The 6,636-nt window shown below is 30.3% G+C and overlaps 2 long non-coding RNA genes across 3 annotated transcripts; one reads left to right on the forward strand and one right to left on the reverse strand.

Annotated features, from left to right (window-relative positions):
- Positions 1–1,303: 1,303 nt before the first annotated feature.
- LOC138347912 (uncharacterized) lies at positions 1,304–2,377 on the reverse strand. The gene is made up of 3 exons (XR_011220473.1): positions 2,114–2,377; positions 1,885–2,034; positions 1,304–1,802 (listed from the first exon to the last, which is right to left on the reverse strand). It is a non-coding gene; the product is annotated as an uncharacterized lncRNA (long non-coding RNA).
- A 2,937-nt stretch (positions 2,378–5,314) lies between these two features.
- On the forward strand, positions 5,315–5,944 carry LOC109120104 (uncharacterized). Of its 2 annotated transcripts, none has more exons than XR_002027556.3 (2): positions 5,315–5,562; positions 5,678–5,944. It is a non-coding gene; the product is annotated as an uncharacterized lncRNA (long non-coding RNA). The 2 variants fall into 2 exon arrangements; XR_002027555.3 differs by having other exon boundaries at positions 5,315–5,499.
- Positions 5,945–6,636: the final 692 nt, after the last annotated feature.

Below are 6,636 nucleotides of genomic sequence, written 5' to 3' on the forward strand. Positions count from 1 at the left end.
GATCAAGTCCATTGAATGCACATTGTCCCATTAAGGAAATTATTTCCCTCTAGTATCCGAGGTTTGATTTGGAATATATCCTTCCAGGACAGAATGATCTCAATCACCAGTATATTGATACCCAAAATTCTGGTGTTAGCGAGCCGATAATAAAGTACACTTAAAATGCTAGATTTAGTAGTAGTAGAAGAAGTCTAAAAAAATCTATTTTCAAAATGAGAGAAAATCCTTTAATTTATAGAAAACAAAGGGTAGTGAGAAAAGATTTTTATTGTTCCTTACAAGAAAAGTCACAATCTTTTAGAAAGGTCGTCACTTTTCATAAAAGTCACAACTTTTCATTAAAGTCATAACTTTTCATAAAAATCGCAACCTTTATAAAAATAGTAACTCTTCATAAAAATTGCGACTCTTCATTTTTCAGTTACACCTTTTAAAACCCCACAAATATTTCATATGATTCCCTTATTGCATCCCATTGGAAATTAATATGGGATAACGATCAGAGCTCACTCTTGGAAGATGGAAAACATCAATAATGGAAACAAATCACTCTAGTTTTCATTAACTACCACCATAGCAAGCGTCTTCCATATAATTATATCATGTTTTCTCTCATCACTAACTATCTGCCAATTAGGCATGTGAAGAGGTAAAGAGTACCCAAACTGGAGATATAGGAAGATCTTCCTCTGCTTAAAATCCGGAGTCCATCTTTGTTGCAATCCCTCAATTTTTTACAAAATCAGATTGTCAAGAAGGGTTTTGTTTTCAGAAATTTTTTAAAAAGCGAAAAACTCATGTTCAATGACAAATGTTTCCTAATATTTTTTTATCTTAAGGTACCCTGCTTACCTTCTTCCACTCCCAATCAAAGAAGCATAAAACAGGACAAAAGGGAGGCTTGGCTAAATCAAATTTGAAACAAAGAGCACGATGATGAACACAAAAATCAAATGATAAAGTCACAATCATAGTGGATAGACCAAGTCTTTAGTTCTCCATATTCATCAAATTAAAAACAAAGCAATTAAAAGAGTTTTGGGACTATTTATTACTTGATGTTGCATCATACCAATATGATTTAGCATAGAACTTTTTCTCAGATGGCGGCGAAGAAGCAAAAGAATGGGCAAAAAAACATGTTTTATAGCGACATACTACTTATATACTTCCAAACATGTACATCAATAGATAACACAGCTGAACAAGGGTACCTGTAAATGGTACGAACATCAACCACATCGTCAATCATATTGTCTGCATTTTACAGGTTGATTTTTAATCGATGACAGCTTCAAAATCAAGCAAAAATACAAGTATATAAAAATGTTTTTTCCATTCAAACAAAAATACAATATGACATAATTGCTAGGTACTAATGTTTTTCCCTTATGCTAATACTGACAAAATTCACTTTGATCTCCACCACCTGCACCCCCAAATAAAAAGTTATAGTCCCAGTAGCCATCCTTTGCATTATAATGATTGCCTTGGTAAAAACACCTTGATTCACGAGGTTCAACCTTAGATTCATCTGGTGAAACTTGTTGTTTGTGGCCATCTACTTCTATTTCATACAAGACTTTAATCATATAACTAGTGAGCAGCCAATGTCCACCTCTAAATTGACCATTTCCCATAGGAGGCGTAATATATTGACCTCCTGGTGTGTACACTTTCCCTCCGTATTGCACTAAGTCCCCTGCATTTTCAGTCAATTTGTTGAACACTTCATAGGGCCACATTCCTATCTCCTCATTCATCACCGGCATAGTAAGATGATAATCAAAATATTTTGTCTAACAAAATGAGAAAAGTATGCATGATTATTTACATAAAAGACAAGTAAGAAAATTATTGAAAGTGTGTAGCATAACATACCTGATACAACCTGAGAAGCACTTCCTCTTTGTAATAACTTTCTATTTCTGAGGTCCTTGGAAAAGCATAATCTATAGGTATTGTACGACTTAATTGGATAAATCCCGGACACTTTGTGTTGTAACATCCTGTTTTCTGATAGCTATCCACCTATCCCAAAGTATTTCTCGATTATTTCATATTATTTTTTTTCAAAAGGAACTTGTCATTCAATCAAAGTTACACTTACTGTCCACTTGGTATACAAATGAGTTCGTGTGTCACCATTCAAACTTGGATGCACCTGAAAAATGAATATGTACTGATCGTAATCTTTTGAAATTGAATAGATGCAATAAGAAATGACAACTTACAATCCATCCGACTTGTATCTCCTCGACGTTTTGCCCTTTCCCATTAGAAAGAAAAATGGTTGCAGCACTGTATGAACCATTTCCATCTACTTTAGGATTATATATACTAAGAAATGCAGAGACACCATAAAATCTTTCTATTGGTGGAGTCGCTTGTATCCTAATTCCTGCAAACTAAATACAATGTTTTTCAAAAAAAAATTCGATATAATTAAGCTATTTCATTAAATTTATATAATTTCTCACTTATATTAGTTAAGCTAATACGTACGCTTACAATTCAATGATATTTTATAGTCGTGATTTTGCTTAGCGATATCTCCTCCAGATGAGCTTCTAACATTGTTGCAATGAAGAAAACTATTTTGTTATTATGTTTAAACTTGGATCTATGAAGGATTGACATTTGATTTTTCATCTCTTCTTTTTTGTATATGAGTTTTCCTACTCTTTTTCTTTTTTTTTTTGGATTGTTGTTGATTCTTCAGTGTAATTGTTGCAAGAGTTGTGAAACTTATGATATTTTATGTTATAGATAGACATTTACTTTTGTATTATTTTTAGTTGTGATCAGCGTTTTAAAAGCGAGGGTGTGAGCCGAGGCGTAAGCCTCATAGATTTTTAATTTACAATATAGTATAATAACACAAAATTATAACAATACATCAATAGTTTTAAATAATTATAAACATAATTAAGGAAACTCATAGAAAATAAAATTCTAACATGATTATACTAGTATAAATGATCTAATGTCTTAACTTTCTAATAATAAAATAATTATTATTTCTAGAAAAAAATATTATTATTACACTATACAATTTAGCCCCCTAAAAGAAAATAATAAATAAAACTTACTACTATTATAATAAAAAGGGAAAATGTACAAGTACCCTCTCCACCTACGCCAGAAATCACATAAACACACTTATACTATATCAAGGTCCTATTACCCCCTTGAACTTATTTTATAAGTAATTTATTACCCTTTTCGGCCTATGTGGCACTAGCTTAAAAAAAAGTCAATTAGCGTTGGGCCCACAAAGAAAGTGTCACGTAGACCGAAAAGGGGTAAAAAATTATTAATAAAAAAGTTCCTAATAAAAACATCAATTTATCATGAATAAAAAATAAATTACTTTCAAATAGATAAATAAAATGTGATAATTTTGAGACATATGACAAAACCATGATGACCAATGATAAGTGAACAAGTAAAATTTCACTATATATTTTTAAAAGCAATGTTACGTACTAAATAATTATCTTCATAATGTTACCAAATAGTAAAGATACGATACTTTGACTTGTTGTTTGAGGTACTCTCAATCTTCTTATCTCTATGGATAAAAAAAATATTAAATATGTCAACAATGTTAACTAAAGATTTTAACACATAATTTGTATAAGATCTATTAGGCGAGCCTCGAGCATTGAGCGTTGGGCGTGCTTAGGGTGTATAATCGGGTGCTTAGGGCGTACAATCAGAAACTTAGGACGTAAGTCTTACAGAACCAAGTCCTGCAATTGAGTCTTGAAGGGTTTTGCTAGAGTCTCGCCCCAGGGAGAGCCCCCGAGGTGAGTCCCAAAAAAGTCTTTTAAAACATTGATTGTGATTGGTTTCTTGGTGCGGAGAGGAAGTGTGATTGGAGGATGAAGTTGTGGTTTTATACCAATGCTGAACAAATGAATTTATGAAGTTTTTTAGAGGTTATAATTTTCTTGCATACTTGTTGACTGAAATGGAAATGTTTTGAGCTTATAATGGTGATCATTATTTTCCTCTCTATTTTTTAAATGAAATAAGGACTAACAACGGTGATCATAATTAAATAATATTTATAAATGAATACTTGAAAAATATATTGTGTTAGCATTATTATGCTTATGTGAGTATTAAAAATTTATTTTGAAAATATTGGAGAGAAAACAAAGGTATTGGAGAGTGGTGATGCCGTGGATAGAAAGAGTGAAATTTTTGGAAAAGATATAGAAATTTTGGATATTTGATATGGGCCAACCGGAGGGAAGTCACGTTTGGGTCTCACTAATTTAGGAGCTAATTATTTAGATAAATTTAACTTGTAATATAATGAATTTATAATATTTTGATGCATTCAAATATGTTCAGACCCATGTATCTCGAGATACATGAATTAAAATTATATGTAATTTAGTCTAAATACACCGTATCCAAGGTGAATTTGCATAGATATGGGATACAAACAAATCTAGCTTGTCTCTTTCCATCTCACTCGCCACTCCCCTATAATTTATCTGATTACAGATACATGCAAACTACACTAGATATATACATTTACATGTACATCTGTATCTAGGATACATGACTATCTCGCTCGCGTCCCTCCCATCTCGTTTGTCACTCTCCAATGTATTTTTTATCTGAGGTACATGTGAATTACACTGGATACATACAAATTCACATATGTAGTATGTATCTAGTGTGATTCACATGTATATCGGATACATGATTATATATCGCGCTTGCCTCTCTCTCAATCTCGCTCGTCTCTCTCCCTGTCTCTCTCACATCTCTCCCTATTTTAGTATATCTAATAGCAAAAATATATGTATCTAGATATATATCTTCCTCAATATATGATAGAAAACTCTTGATTAATGATAAGATGCATTATTATTTAAAAGTATAGGTATAATTAGTATATATAATATAAATAAATATCTAATAAGGTAATTTTCCCTAAATTGAAATGGAATTACACGGACCTTAAACTATTAATATTAGATGGTATATATGTGTAACTTTCCCCAAAAGACTAAACATACATAAAGTTGTTAAAAATAAAAATTACCTAACTAGACATTCTTTACTATTATATATATTTATTTTATTATAAATTTTAAAAAATTACACATAATACCATTTTTAATATTTATATTATATATTTTAAAAAGATTTAATTAGATACACAAATCTCTTAAATAATATTAAATAATTATCTTAAATTTTAAACTCCTTAATTAATGCTACATTTGCAATTCAAATTATTTTCTCACTACCCTAATGTTCACCTCCACCTCACACGTACTTTATATCTATGCATCTCTCTAACTTCCTTAACTAAATCGTGAAGTTCACCATCATACAAACTTATATTCATTATCGTCATCATACATCTTTTCTATAAATTAGTCATTAATTGTCTTCTTTCAAGATGACCAATATTATCCAGAAGAAGTTCAAGGTTTCTTCAACACAACTGTTATATATATCAATGGGGTAAATTATTCTTATTATTCATTATTCTCAGATATCTCGATTTACATTCCGTGTACCAATGGGGTAAATTATTATTATTATTCATTATTCTCATGTATCTCGATTTACATTCCATTCAAGTATCTAAGATAGAGTTTATATTGGTGTTAATCTTATTGTATTAACTTTTACAAATTAGGTTTTTGTCATTGCTGGGTTTTCATCCGCCAACATTCATGTCAAAAATTTAAGACACAAAGGAAGGAATGGGTAAAGAAGATCATGCGTACAATTACAAATTTAATATGATTTATACTTTTGTTATTTTAGGAACACTTGTTAGAGTTGACACGCAAGGATCGTGTAAATCTGTTTAGTTTGCTATAATTCATCAACTAATGAAATAAGTTACACCCGTTGAATTTAAGGTAATAAATCATGTATCTCAATTTTTAAAACTGATGAATACATATATCTTGCGAAAAATGATACGTGTATCTCAAGGCTGGAATATTCGAAAATTTAAGATACAAAACAAAAAATTAATGAAGAAAAAGAAGTTTACAAATACAGAATTACTAAGATTTTATTATTTTAGGGGAACTTGTTAAAGTGATTAAGTAAGGATCCTGTAAATCGGTTTAGATTGTTAATTATTCATCCATTAATCTTTTAATTAAGGAAAATAAGTTATACTCATTAATTCAAAGTTATATATCGTGCATTTCGATTCTTATAATCAATGAATACATGTATCTCGCGTGTATGATACATGATGTATCACAATTAAACCTCTAATTAAGAAAATCAATTATAACTAATTAATTTAAACAAATAAAATATGTATCTCGATTTCAAAGTCAGGAGATACATGTATCACACATATTCAGACTCATCTATCTTAAGCACAAAATATGATAAAAAAAAGTAATATTTGAATTTTAAAAAAAATCTTAATTAGTAATACCTAAATAGTGGAATTTATGTAGTTTAACCTTGTTAAAATGGAATTGGCTCGTAAAGTCGCTCCAACCCAGTTTTTTTATTTAAGATATATATATATATATCTATAAGACTCTACTAGACTCGTTCTTGTGTGATGAGACCAACGAACCTAATGCTCTGATACCAAGTTTGTCATGACCCAAATCGAGCCGC

This window comes from Solanum lycopersicum, chromosome 4 (genome assembly GCF_036512215.1).
Source record: "Solanum lycopersicum chromosome 4, SLM_r2.1".
NCBI classification, from domain to species: Eukaryota; Viridiplantae; Streptophyta; class Magnoliopsida; order Solanales; family Solanaceae; genus Solanum; species Solanum lycopersicum.